Raw genomic sequence first — 15,328 nt, 5'->3', positions numbered from 1 at the left:
TAAGCAAAGCCGTCTGAAGACTGGCTGCTACACTTGAATACAGCTGCCCGGTTAAAAGGATTTTCTATCGAGCATACATTACTCTCTTGCTCCATAATCAGTACAGCTCAGTTTTCTCACTGAACATGAACATGTTGGCTTTGACCTTTATAATTTGGCACTTGTGGGTCTTACAGGCTACCCCTTTTCAGAAAATCTGCAGCAATTAGAGGCAGCTGGAGTTTAAGCAGGGACTGCTAGACTTTCTCTGCCTAAGGCTCTTGATACAAACTAAGCGCCTACATGATGATGCACATATTTAAACTATGACAACCTTTGATATAGCTTTACACAGTCTATTTGGTATTAATGTAGTAGTGACTTACCCTGATTTTACACTGAGCATTGAGTGAGTGGCATTTGGCCTGTCCTTTTTAGATAAATACCACACAACTCTGATTTATACAAAAAATTAATATAGACACTGAAAAAGTGTTTTCCTCTGTAGAGTTATCTACCAGATTACTACTTACTACTATCTCTAGTCCTGTGTGACTTCTCAAAGAATATTAAATTCTATGCAGTTGTTTGTTTTCAGAGGCAAAAAAAACGTTTGCATTAACAACATAGTATAGCCCAGAACACAGCTAGAAAGGCTGACTTGCCCAAGAAAGCAAAACAGTTTGATATCACTCTTGCTAGCAAACAAGGAACTTGCATACCTAGGGTTGGAGTAGATTAAAGATACCAGTCCCAATAAAAAGTGAAATACTTCTTGAGTAAAAACATCGGTTTCCTCTCTAGCTGATGTAATTCTCTTAAAACAGTCCCCTAAAGACATAAACATACTTGAACATTTTAGCTTTAGACTTTACAAAACTAATTACATTGAGTACAAAAATAATTTGTTTGCAATCACTACCACTTTTAGCTTCATTTTATTTTCCATTCATGCACTTATTATACCTTCCTCACTCCATACCATCCCTTCTGATTATATTCAATAAGCTCAGCAAAAACTTTATACAAATTAAAGTGTCTTTAGTTTAGGATTTCTTTCAGCCTTATAAAATGCCCCAGTCAGAATACTAGATACTTGGAAAAGACTACCATGGCAACTTTATCTCCAGAGCCAACTGATCACACTTTATGGTTCAGCCCAATCCTTGCCTCATACTTTATTTAAATGCCTTGTGAGACAAAGTCAAGGAAGATGCAGTGCAGATCATTCCACTACTATGAAATCCAAATAAGGATACATGTACATTTAGGCATACTTTAAAAGAATAGCTTACAATATCTTTAAATAGATTTAAACATTGAAGATTTATCTTCTGACCAAACCATAAGAGTTGAACTCTAAAAAATAGGATTTTGTCTATTTCAGACTTTTAAACCAGAAAAATATTGGAAATTTCTTTAGCATAAAGACAAAATGAAACTTGGAAATGTTTATTGTGGCTTAATTACTTAGCAAAATTCTGGGCAACAGCTTGGGATGCTTCTTTCTTCTATGAAGCTTTTTCAGGTTTTTCTGGGTTACATCTGTGGTAGTTGGAGTTGACAGCTATTTAGGGGTACAGTAAATGGTATGATCACAATCTCCCAAACCAGTCAAAATTAACCAAAAGATTTTCTCTGGCTAGTAGATTACAAGAGCAATCCAAGTTAGTAAAAATTCCGTTTTCTAACCTGGGGCTAGTGCCTGCCAAGAAGTTTAGTAAGTTAACACGCCCTCATTTCTGTAGACCTCTGACACATTCTCCTGCCTGCTATGGAGTCTGTATGGGCCCTCTGAAGACAGACAGGTAAGCAGTTTACAGTAGCAGTCTTCTGTTAATCTAGACAAGCAAGCAGGCTGGACTAGCATGACATGATGTCCAGCATTACTTCAACATGTGGTGACTGCACCTCTATTCCAATTATTCAAGGACTTTTGATACTCAAGATTAACAAAGATAACACTGAAATGAAAAATAACTAAATAACAGAAGTTCAGATAATATAAGGATCATGTAGAAGCTGATATGGACAAGTTAAAGGTATTCTTACTAATTTTCTAGAAGGGCATAGGGATCCAAAAAACTTAAATTCAGAAAGATGCAACTCCTTCCCATGAGCAGTGGGAAATGCTAGGCATCGCTATTGCTGAAGACTTACCCTTGTCACAGTACCACTGTTAAGAGCTGCATTTGCTTGTTCCTACAAGCAAATATGTGCTTCCATGGATGCAATTCATTTGATTGGAACTCTATAGCAGGTAATGCACTCTGAACTCAGAGTCCAGTATAAAAAATGAAATTGGAAAACATACATGCCAAAATTGACACTGCATAAAGAATCACCTCACGCTAGAAGCAATTTAATAATGAAATAACTTTTTTGCACAGGAAGAAAACACCATTTTTAATAAATTCAGCCACAATTTAAAGAAAAAACAGCACACCGATCTGTAAATTAACAGTGATTAATTTTCTTTTTCAGTCAGCTGTGTTAAAATGTGAAGTTTGGCTATAACTTTATAAAACTCTAAGAGTATTCCTTCATGAAGAGAGTCTCAAAAATGTCTACTGTGGGCATTATATGCTGTTCTACCACGTATTTCTATTCCTATTTCTACTACACACAATGAGAGATGAGCCTAATCCTCAAAAAGCTTTACTACTGCATGGCCAGTTGACTTCTAACGTTCAGAACGGTCCATTATAGGGGCATCTAGGTTTAAAAGATACTTAATTAATGTTTAAAGACAGCAGGTGAGGTAGAATTAATAAGATGATCAGTTTCCAAAACAAAAACGTATAAAATGTATTAATCCAAACAACTTGAATTCTTTAGAAGATGCTGAAAGTTGCTTCAAATTCCTCAGCATCGTGTGCTTCAGCACATTCTGCTCTCTGTGCATCACGGGTATCATGTGACTTAAAGCATATGGGTTTTTTTCCAAGAAGTAAGACGTATGATGAATTTCAAAATTTTAATCCTCTACAGCAGAACCTTGGTAGCATGCTGTGGTAGCATGTTGCAGACAGACTTCAGAGATGATCCTTTCTTACCTGACCAGATGTTCTAAAGGTTTGAGGGCTCAAGGGACTGCTCCTGACTCGGATTCCACAAATATATCCAAGGCGAGATATTTGAAGCCCCAGAAAATAGCAAGGTACCTGACAACAGCTGAATATTCTATATACACAGCTACTGGCTTCTTGGCAGAGCAGAAACAATCCAGCTCCTTCTCAGCTGTTGGTACAACACATCACTGTAGTGCTGACAAGAAACATTGCACTTCGCAATTCACTGGAAAAAGGCAACAACGTATTTGCTGTAAGAAAAATCACCACAACTTTTGAAGTGGTACAACAGACAGGAGATGAGGAGATTAATTTTCCTAGATTCTGAAGCACAGTCTAGGAGCTCCTCAGCCTTAAGCTCAATGATTCATTATTTTATGGAAACCAGTACAAGAACTAAGCTCCTTTGTACATGTCCCATTCTGACATCTAAACAGTGACACAATTTCCATATAAAAGTGTAATTTAGTCCAGTTGGTCTAATTTACTTAACCTTGCTGAGAACAAACTGGAAAATCTGGCATATATGCTGTGTCCCACAAGCTTGAAACAAGGTTGTCACTTGAAACGCAAGATACAATTGGAATTACCATATAAAGTTGCTATAGTCTGCAAAACGCATTTTTGCCAGCCTAGACAGTCTGAAAAAAAAACTCTATTGCAACTAATACCAACATCGGCATACTGTCTTTAATGATGGGAACCTTTCTGTATTACTGAAAGCATAATAAGGGTTCAGTGATCTTTTCAAAAGAGCATGCTAGAAGGAAAGCTTATTAAGGTGCTTTTCTTATAATAGCAGAATCTTGATATTCATACTTTTATGTTAAAAATTGGCAAGTTGGTACAAATTACAGGAAATCATATTGGAGTTTTAGCTAGAAGTGCATCATGCATGTGTTCTGCCCATCCTTTCTCAATGTAATTAAACTAAAAAGAACTAGTCGTGAACCTTTATTAGGGCAGAATGTGCATTAAGTCTATCAGGCAAGGGAAAAAAATAAATTTATGGGCCTTGTAGACACCATTCAACTTGGCAAGCCATAGCTGGTAGAATTTATCCTTCTTGTCTAGACCACAATATTTCTCAAGAGTTACAGATGCCTTTCATGGCTCACCAGGAAAATAGTGACTGTGTTTCAGAGCATCCATGAATAAAATATATTATATTAAAAAAAAAAAGCTTTCTTTTATTCTTCTAAACCTGGTAACATAACACCTTCCTTATACAGCTCCATCATTAGGCACAAAGTTTGGTGAAGTGTAATCATTGACTGTGTTTTGTAACCCATGGGGGAACGTAGGAAAGAAGTTTGGTATACTAGAATTTTTACATTCCTCTCAGTTTAAGGGATTAATCACTAATGTTACAAGTGCTAAGGTTGTCTGAACAGTCTCTACTTAGTGATTTGGGAATATTTCAGGAAGGTGCTAATGGAGTAGCTGCGCAGACCTCACTTAATGAAGTCCAGAGTGAATTGAATTCAATCAGAAGTTTTTCTTAGAATTTTCAGTTATTTGTGAATTAGTTCCATCTCTTTATATTAACTGAAATTTACCATTTTATGCTCAATTTGTGAATACTAAAAGTACTTCATAAATTCTGTATTTGAGAACATCAACCATGAGCTGTGTCTTCTGGTACAAAGCCAGCATTTTGGCATTCAAATGTTATATCCCAGTAGGGAAAGATTAACCTATTTCTGGCTCTTAGAATCAGAGCTACTTTTCAAATAAAGAAAAAAAGGGTAATGAAGAATTATATATAAGGTCAAACAGTATTTGAATATCCATGTCAGAGGTCTGCATATCATCTATTGATTTCCTGTGTAACTGACCTCAAATCCATAATTCCCAAAATTCAGCCCACTTACAAAATCAGATATAGAAATCCTATTCTGATGGTCATCCGTTTTCAGTTTTATAACACTGATGTTGCGTGGCAGAACTAAGACAATGAAGAGAAGGACTTTATCTTCTTTTTACATACTGTATAGCAAGTCAGAATAATCTTTGGGTATTCACATGTATTCAGTTCATGTGCAAAATGGAAGGAATACTTACAGTTGAAAAAAGTTAAAACCTTTGAAGCGCATTTTCTTTCATTCTATCTTTTTAAAGTTTAGAAAGTGTCTTTTCTGATGTTTTTATAGGTTCCAAGATTACAATAAAATCTACCATCCACCTAAGATCTTTTATAAAATATTTCAGTATATGTATCTACCTCATATTATTATGTAAAAAACAAGATGGAGTTAAACTGGCAAAGAAAATTAATGTTCTAGTGTCATGTCTTTGAGTTTATTTTTAGATGGTTGAGATGGCTACCTCAAAAAAGTATATTTAAATAGACTTAATTTCTCCATGAAACATAAATAGCACTTTCTTCTTTTATTTTTTCTGTATTTTTAAAAATAGTTTTAAATTGAGTTATGGTTGTATTGACTAGAACTTTTAGAATAAATTTGTTCTAAAAACCCACAGCAAAGGAATGTGTGGAAACTGTGTGAAGCAAATTTCTAAGTCAGTTAATGTGATGACAAAGGGTCATTGCTCAAAGTCACCCTTAGTAATCTTATTAGAAGATGCTTTCAACATGAATAAAACACACTTCTAAACCCAAAGATTAAATTACTATTAAAAATGAAACTTTTTTGAAAAATAAAAATCCAAGGTGTTAAAAAAAAATCCAGACTCTCTTTTAAACATTGCAGTGACATGATTTTTTTTTTTTTTCAAAAAACATCAAAGGCTTTAAATACTTAAGAAACCTCAAAATAGAAAGGGCTGTAATCTGACTTAGCTACTGCAGAAGAGTGAAATTATGTATTAGTCAGGGCTGCAAAGATGAATTTCTTTTAGTCAGGCTAATTTTAAATGGCAGTGTATAACCCTGTCAGCTGATTCCTTTCTCTAAAAAACAAAAGGTGTACAAAGAAACATGAACAGTTAGCATCTTACAGCAAGACTCCTATGCATTTTTATGTCTTTTTCAGGAGTACCAGACTAAGTCTGAGTAGTCTGATATGCCACATTAAAGACAGGTTTTGAGGGAAGTTTTGTTTGTTTTTAATTAAAGGTATGTACTGCATATCCTCAGTTCCACTGAAAAATAATTGCATCCTGAATCTAAACAGCAATTAAATGAAGCGTACATAGTTAAATGGAAGACAGAATACATATCAATAAAAGTCAGCAAGCAAGCAGACCATATGGAAGAGCTGAATGAAAAGTGAGGTTCTGTATCAGTAGCTTCTGTAAAATAAATGGCATGTCTTCATAATTCAAATTTTACCATTAAATAGTCCACATCACTGAGATTACCAAAAGAGTAGAAACTAACATTTAACTCTTACTACTAATATCTTATCATATCACAAATAACAGAGAAATTAGAAACCTCTTATGTTGCCATAAATATTATTGAGAGTTTTTCCCCATATCTTCAATTGAAATGGAAAAAACCCCAACCAACCCACCCAGAGAATGTCTGCTTGCTCCATGAAGACATGCATTATTTTTGGGACATGGGAGAGGTGCCCCAATGTTTCCTCTGCACTTCAGTGCTGATTAGAAAGGACAACATTTCGATAGTGCTGTAGTGGATATATACAGCTAAGGATTAATAAAGTCCTTTCAGTTCCAAAACATGTCAAGAAACAGAAAGGATTTGATAGTCATCACTACTTCAAGACTTTTCCCACTTATGGGGAAAAAAAACAGTATACATACACCATCTCAGTTTGTCCTGTAGTAAAAATACACCCACCCACCTGTATTGAAAACATTTAAATGCCTTTTTTTAAAAATTAAAAGAATATTCTACAAGTGTACTAAAGCCTCTCTTTTTATCTGGAATTTTACTTTTACACTAGTGTAAAACATTGCAACAGCAAATTTATAGGGTTGTCTCCTCTTTCAAAGGTCACAGTCATTTTAAAACTTCAGACTTCAGACTGCAACGTGATCTATAGCAGCTATAAATCAGAATTAAAGGGTATAAAAACATAAAAGAAAGTCTATAATTTACAGTTTGGTTTATTGTAGTTATAAGAGTAGTCACATGAATTAATCATATGACAAAGACAAAGATTTTGAGGTAAGAGCTATCTTTGTGAAGTTTACTGGGTCAGCAGCAGGAAAAAACATGTATTTACATTCATAAATATCAAAAAAGTAACTAAATTCAGAATTGAAATTTTGAATTTTGGTTTTCAAGGGCAATATGAAATGGTGACTGCTTTGGGCAGAGCAGCTTATTGTCATCATCTGGAGGAGTCAGGTCTGCTGCTACTGCTTTTAGTCTGAACAGATGGCTGAAAAGAGATCAGCTTCCAAGTTTGAACAAAACCTGTTACTCTTCTTTGCAAATAAGCCAATTTTCAATTCTATTCCAAGCAACGTTAACATAGAAAAATTCTAGATTAATATAAATCATCTGCTTGATTTCAGCATCTATTTCATGCATAGTGTCAGCATGAGGTAAAATAAATTCAACACAGATTTTCAGGGGAAGAAAGCAAAGTCCAAAACTCCATGCTACTTTTTAGCTGAAGTCAGTTATGTTTAATTAATAAAATTTTATATTGGGGTTTACAATATAAATGGTTTTCATTTTAAATTATATGTTTTTCTTAGAATTTATTTTTGAAGAAGAAAGGAAACAGCACTTACGAGAGCTGTGATACACAAAACACTTGGGACTGTTGTCAAAGTAAAGAACTTCAATCAAAAAGAGAAGATGCCCAATGTCATTTACATAGACTGTTCCTGATTTTGTATGAGTCCAGTTCTCCTGTGAGCAGACAGATAATCTGCACTTCACAGTGAGTGAACTGTGCCTTGAGTGGAACTGAAGTTGTAAGACATTTCGTAAGACAATGCAGAGCTTTAGTAATAGGCTTTGACTTTTCTTTTAATCAAGTAGTCAATTTGTCAATTGCTGCTGTGGTGCATTGCTGGTTAATAACTGGTTTGAATGTTCACCCACATGTGGATTGTTTTCAGGTTCCAGGTGCTCAAATTTCTTGCCTTTGTTGACTATATAGAAACGATGCACTTCCTTAATAATGGAAAGTTTTTCCAAAACTTACTACTCAGACTTGCAGAACAAATTTCTCAAAAAAAAAAAAATGCTTCTAGTTAGTGAGAGTATGCATTTTTCTGGGAGATAAGAAGGGTACATTTTACAAAAAAATAAAATTACTGGACTTAACAAATCCTCTAAAACATTACGTTTTTCACTTTATTAAATGAAAACTGCACAGCCTCCATTGGTATACAACGGACTAGTGATTATGCTACCTCAGTATAATCAGTAGCCACACACGTCATAGGTCCCAAAACTAGGTAGAATTTGCATGGTATAAAGTAGATAAAAACTGACAGCTACAGCACTGAGACATCTGAGAGATATACCAGTTCTCAGCTGCTCCTAGCTTTTGAAATCAGAGACACACATATATGCTGCCTTGGGCAGAGGCATATACAGTATTTCATTCCAGCACCTGATGCACTCCCATTGCCAGTCCTAACCTCTGATTTGGGAGACTATAAGTATAATTTGGGATACTACCTTTGATAAATTGCTGATCTGTATATTCAGATGATATTACATTAGTTTTCTATTACTGTATCATTATCTTAGGGGTAGAATTGTGTGCATCACTGCAGTGATTCTAGAAATGGAATATGGAATATTATAAATATAATGCCTATAGGAATTTATAAAGAGAGCAGAAGCTTCTAATGCATGAAATGATTACAACTGATCAGGGGGTGGGAGTAGGGAACAACTTATTTTTTAGATGACCCTCAGAAACAGTGAATACTCTGCAGTGCTAATACAGCATCTCTCTCTTCACCACCACCCTCAATCATCGTCTTGAACTTATTGCAATGATTTGAAAGAATTTGGTGCTTTATAAATTATTAGCAAAACAAGACATAGCACAAGCTATTAGCAAAGCACAAAATATTATCAAGTCCTCGAAATCACTATTCAAAGGACTGCTTTTATCCTGGGGCCCATAATACTCACAGATTAATTCATACATTTCCATTTACAAAAGAAAAGGCAACATTTAATGAAAATAGTATTTAGATGGGGGGCGGGGCAGGCACAAGCCACAGTAAAATCTACTTGGCTTTAGAAGTGGTTAATGAGAATCAGACAAACAACTGCTTCCATTTGACAAAAGTGGTCTGGTTACTTCCTATACATAAGTGATGGAAAGCTCTTCCTGTACTTAGATATGTTCAAATTGCAGGTAATGCTTTTACTTCTCCACTCTGTTTTTGCCACCTTAAACCTTTTTTAGTGTCTTAGGCATCAGTGGGCTTTGAAAGAAAATTTTGTGAACTGTCATTCAAATCAGAATTAGCAGCATTTTCTTTCATATGTGTACTATGAAGTGACAATAGTGAAGAAGGAACGTATTTTCAGCCTGCTTAGGAGTCTTTTAACCATTATCCTGTGCAAAATTTCAGTATAAACAGTAGCTACATAGAATTATTTAATATACTTCATTTTAGCTTAAATATCCATTCACTATTTAAATATATGCTCAAGAAGAGACTTCTCAATCAGAATTCATATTTTCTTCCCCATACAGACATTTCATATTAAGTAGAAATCCAGTGGTAATCTATGCCAGACTGTATTTTAACCTCCTGAGTAGGCCATGTGTAATGTGTAAGCTACCCAGTGACTCCGTCTGATATAAGCAGTATAATACACATGTACACTCAATCGGTGTACCATATATCACAGTCTAATATATTTATTTATCATCCACAAAAATGACAGAGATGCACGCTCCTGAAAACGCATGATTCAGTGCTTTTGTTTAGGAAATGTTATGAAGTCAGTCATCAAGCTCTATGTGCTTCCATTTTACTAAGTACAAAGCTTTCTTTAAAAGCGGATATGCATCTCCTGAAGTAAGAGCTAAAACGGCTAAAATTTTGAACTTAACCCTGTTCCTGATTTGGATAGCGGATGATTTGTAAGATTCATCTTTGATTATTAGAAGATAAATTCATAAGGGACCTCCTTTCTCTTTGAGATCATCTTTAAGAACATTAAGATTTAAAACCTGTGATCACAACCATGTCTAGCTTTATAAAAATTAATTGCCAAATACATTTTAAAAACATTTAATTTGCCTGTAAGTTAGTGTCAGTTACCTACATACTACAGAATAATGAATACCCAAGACATACTCCTGAAAAACCTAAGACTACATACAATATTCATAAACTCAAAAGAACGCATTCTTTAATAAGGATTATCTCTAAGATTTACTGATGTCTCTTTTGGACAGAAACAGGAAAGTCTGAAATTTGATTTTTTGGGGGCGACCATCTATTCTTCAGATTACTGAACCATTTAACAAAACACTTGTCTATTTTCCATTTAAGTCAGAGGTATATTTAGTCTAAATAAGTCAGAATTTCAAGAAAGTTTTACTGCAGGTAACAGCTACACAACAATGAAGAAAAAAATATGGGCACTATACACAGGTAAGTCTTACTGAAAAATCGTAGTCAATTATTTCAGCATCTGCCCAAACAAATTTACTGCAACAGTTAGTCCAGAAAGTAGATGCTTCAAATTGCTACTGAATTGGACATTTGATTGGAAGCTTGTGATGATGCATAGTGATCAGTAGATGCATGAACCAGACTCCAGTCAGCTGCTCTTTAGATTTTGGAAGCAGCAATCCCCTTGAGACAAGCCTTAAATATCAACTGTAACTTAACTCAATGTACTCTAATAAAATAGATAGTTCATATAAAGTATAAGAAACCCTACTGCAATCTTAACCCCTCCAGGTAGTGAGTGAAAGAAAAGAGCTTGCCTCTTTGGCATATGACCAACAGAAGAGTATATAGATGATTTATGGAAAGACTGTTCTGGAAAGAAGATTATGCAACTCCAATAGGTGACCTTTAGTTTTCCCTAAAGAGTCAGGAGACTTATGAAAAAAACCTGTCAGTAGGTGCAGATGCGATGTTTATGAACTTCAAAACTGTCTTTGCTGGAAGCAATAGATTTGGCCTGAGTATCTCTCCTCATGTAACCTAGCCCATTGGTCAATGCAAAACTGAGAGGCATTAGATACAATTTAACAGAAAAGTGATACATAGACTGCAGACCATGATATGGGCTTCCAAAGTACACCTCCGTTAATTGCTACCAACAAATCCATTAGGTCTTTTAGAAACCCGATTTTTTTCTGTGGGAAATTCAGGGCCTTTTGATGAGACCGCTGATGGGAGTTATGAGATATTCTGTCTTCTTCCAATAATCACATAGTCCAACACCAGAAGTCTAGAACATAATGCAGTTTTGAATGCAGCAAAACAACCTTCCATATTGACTTCTGTGTTGTAAAAAAGGTATTTTGCTCCTACCAAAAATTTCTGAACAGCCTCTGAACAGTTATGACTACAAAACTCTTCCAGCCATTTATTACTAATAGTGTAAAATGAAGGTACGTGGTTAATTGCAGTCAACTTCCTGATTATATAAACCACTTCCCAATAGACTCAGATATGAAAGAGGCTGGTTGACAGATGCATCTCCAGGTTGAAATTGAAAACATCACACAAGATTGTCTTCACATTTTTTTTCTGGAAACTCTGGGGACTAGCACATTAGTGAGGGAGAGTATAAAACCAAGTTGTTTGAATTCAAATTAGAAGTGCAGCCATGAGAAACTTGTATTCATCTTCAGATACCAAATACTAAAATCTTCATTTTCATGTGAATAATGAGTAAGTCTGACAGTAAAATTTATCACATTAGCAACAGGCACTGGAAAAGCTACTCTAGGACTATCACAGCCCTTGAACTCTCACTTTTGAGGCAACAGAACTTTTCTTGCTTAAATAATATGCTTGAGCAATAAAGAGGAACCTAGGTGCTTGAGAGCTACTGAATTTATTTCCTGTATAACACATTAGCCCAAAATGCATATTACTTCTTCAAAAAACAGAAAAATTAATCCTTTATTTGTCTGTTGTACACATTCAACATATTACAGTATACAGACATCGTACTATCCAATGTGGTTTGACTGTTGATCCTAAAAATTCATCTGAACAAAAGAACTACCAAAACTGGCAGGACACTGGTGGGTAACCAAGAACCTGTTGAGGATGTACTCCAGCCTATCAGAATTATCTTAAGAACTCTGAAGTCTTTGAAGGAAAAAAAAAAAATAAGAAAAAAAAAGTCTACACATAGACAAGTGTCCTGTAGACTAAAAGTCAACCACAATTTCTTGAGGACAAAAAACCCCCCCAAACATAAATGAGGAATAAATTTATTGATAGGACAGAGATATAAATTTGGACAACAGCCTTCTTTTGTGCTATAGGCAGAAAGTAATTTAATTTGGTCCCTTTACATAAAATCTCACAAAAGACTACTCCACTTAGGAGAGTGTCTTACAGAGTGTTATCAAGCATGTGGCACTGCAAGATCTGTTCTTACAGAACAATAATTGAGAGCCACTATCAGTAATTGCAGCTCAATATCTGCCCCTCCCAACCCAGCTCCCACACCTCAGAAACAGTCCTGAAAAGGAGCTGATCCAGTAATTGTGGGCATTACATCAAATTTATCATTATTGGAAAAAGCTTTCTGACACATAAGGAGAGTAAAGAAGAGAGGGAAGTAGGCAGAAAGGATGAAATTGTTTTTTGAAAAACAAGATTTTTGTCTCATAGAAACATTTGGTTTACACTAATGAGAGAGACAGAAGCTGCTGGGGTTGGATTTACTCTGCTTTATGACTTTGTATTAGAACCCAGAACCCCAGACTTAATTCTTGAATTTTACACCACCCATCCTTTCCAAAGTTGCACAGTCCTGGCTCTCAAAATAAGGCTTTCAGTAATAACCTAAATTACATTAGGAGTATTTGGCTACAATCACTGTATTCTTCTCATAATAAATAGCCTTTATTTACTTATTTTCTTACTGTAGTCATAAGCAACTAGTAAGACTGATAGAAACACCTTTACTACCAAATTCTATGGAGACTATGGATGCTGAGCCCCTTCTGAAGAGACTTGGTCATTCCTTAGTTGCTGATTGAAGAAGGGTCAACAAATGCTTGCTAAAAAGTTGTGGTTTCTTCAGGAATAAAAAACAAAATCTATAGCAACTGAAAGAAATTAGCAGTTCTGAAAGAAAATAGCATTTGCTGAAAGCAACATGAAAGCTGGGAGAGAATAATCCTGCAACGCTACTTCAGAATCAGATTTGTTCTGCCAAGGCTTGATTGCTCAAAAATATTTTTATATTTTGCCTCATCAGATTCTTGTTTACCCCTAGAAAAAGAAATTGCAAATGGCATATCTTCAGGGAGAGAGATTCTCTTACATGAAGCAAGCTCCTTGAACGTTCTTGTGATAACTGGCACAGCAGTCTCAAAGACAGACATTTTAAAATCATCATTATCAGTATACCACCAAGAATCTTCAAATATTTAGGACAAGACAGGAAATAGTGTGAAGAGCTTTACAAAGGGAGGCTTAAACAAACATCATCGAAAACCTAAAAGAAATTTTATACAAAAACAACCGTAAATTACACATCTACGCAGTACTACGTACTGCATTTTGCCACCATGTATTTTGTGAATTGCATTGATTTGGGATTATGCTGCCCTGCTGTGGGAAGACACAGGGACTACAAATTACATACATGGCCTCAGATATCAATAGGTAAATGACTGATATTGTGCACGTGTGTGTTGGAACATACATAAACAAAGTTTAAAAAAAGTCTTGCATCACTATTTGCCATACAACATATTTCTGGATAAGGAACGTCAGTTTTCATTCTAGCAAATATTATGATCTCTGACTTCAGTTTTTAAGATACAAAAATTTGGTAGGCATTTTATGCTGGCCTTTGGTGGTATGGTATTGGACCAGTTAAGCCAAAGCAATTAGTTTCAGTACAACAGATTGCTGTATTCGGACAAACCAGATAACTTCTTGTGAATATAGCTGATGCAATCAGAATTAGGACTCCATACTTTCTCTCCTTGCAACCATTTATTCTTGCTCCTCTGCAGTGGCAATGGAATTAACCATGCAAATGGCCCTCATCCATGAAATGAGCATCAGTCAAAAGACTACCAACAACAGTGTTCCCATCTAACATTACCTTAGGGATCATCAGGAAGGCTCATACAGTCTGTCCCACCAGTTGTTTTAAATTAAAGCATGATAATCACTTCATAATGTTACTTTGTGCAACTTTGCATACTCTATTTTCTTCTTCATGAGATCTTGTTCTCCCTTAGTGTCCCCTGTGGAACAGTAGGGACAAGTGTGCTTATTTTTATCAAATAACAGAATAACTAACTGAAGAACGGGGAAAACACAGGAGGATCAAACTGCTTCACCACACATCTAAATCAATAGTAAAGCCAAAGGATTCCTCCCATTACAAGCCCATCCTATCTCCAAGCTCTGCCACACTTCATTTTCTCACTCTAAATCTCATCTTTATCCAAACATCAGTCCTCCTAAATAGAAAGGAACAGAGGAAGACTTTTGCATAATTTTTATCATTTTAAAATACGTTGTGCAGTTTTTAGTGATTGCTAGAAAAATCATAGTTATCACAAAGAAAAATCAGTAAAGACCTTTTTAAAGCTAGCAATCTGTTAAAAAAACTAAAAGAATGTTTTTGAAACGGTTGGCACCATCTGTTTAATTAAAAAAAAAGGAAAAAAAGTTACTGTAGTTAGCATAAGCATTGCTTAACTCAGCAGACCAGCAAATAAGTAAAAAACTCATCGACTTCTGTTTCAATGAAATACGAGTTATCTGGATTTTGCCAGAGAGAAATAGACTGTGTCATGGTAATGTGTAACTACATTTGATAACATTCTTCAGCTCATATTTCATTATTTCTCAACATCTCATAGGTACTCAAAAAATACTTAGCCACAAACCACATTTAATTCCCAAAACTCTGTGGTGAAAGCCAAGTAAACACATTACAAACTGGGCATCCGCTTACCCAGGACCAACACATGGCATTTATAATTTTCCCAGTTCCGTTACTAACATATCCAAATAGATGCCAAAGGAAGTAATTCAAAGACTTTTCAGGCAATGGAAATGAATTGGCCTTATTCAGAAGCAAAGCATTAAAATCACCTCATGGATGACACCAACATAAAAACATGGTGCTAAGCTTTACAATGCACAGGAGGGGTAAAAAGAAATGTTAAGGCAATAATACA

At 35.3% G+C, this 15,328-nt stretch overlaps 1 protein-coding gene and 1 long non-coding RNA gene across 11 annotated transcripts in view; one reads left to right on the top strand and one right to left on the bottom strand.

Moving 5' to 3' along the window:
- The window catches only part of CPEB3 (cytoplasmic polyadenylation element binding protein 3), a 99,631-nt gene that overhangs the window by 13,968 nt on the left and 70,335 nt on the right, over positions 1 to 15,328 (bottom strand). The window lies entirely within an intron of this gene.
- The window catches only part of LOC141945979 (uncharacterized), an 80,624-nt gene that overhangs the window by 33,026 nt on the left and 32,270 nt on the right, over positions 1 to 15,328 (top strand). The gene's annotated exons all lie outside the window — the stretch shown is intronic.

The sequence above is a fragment of the Strix uralensis genome, chromosome 7, assembly GCF_047716275.1.
Source record: "Strix uralensis isolate ZFMK-TIS-50842 chromosome 7, bStrUra1, whole genome shotgun sequence".
NCBI classification, from domain to species: Eukaryota; Metazoa; Chordata; class Aves; order Strigiformes; family Strigidae; genus Strix; species Strix uralensis.
The sequence above is the reverse complement of the archived record's forward strand: the minus strand, read 5'-3'. Positions and strand labels throughout refer to the sequence as shown.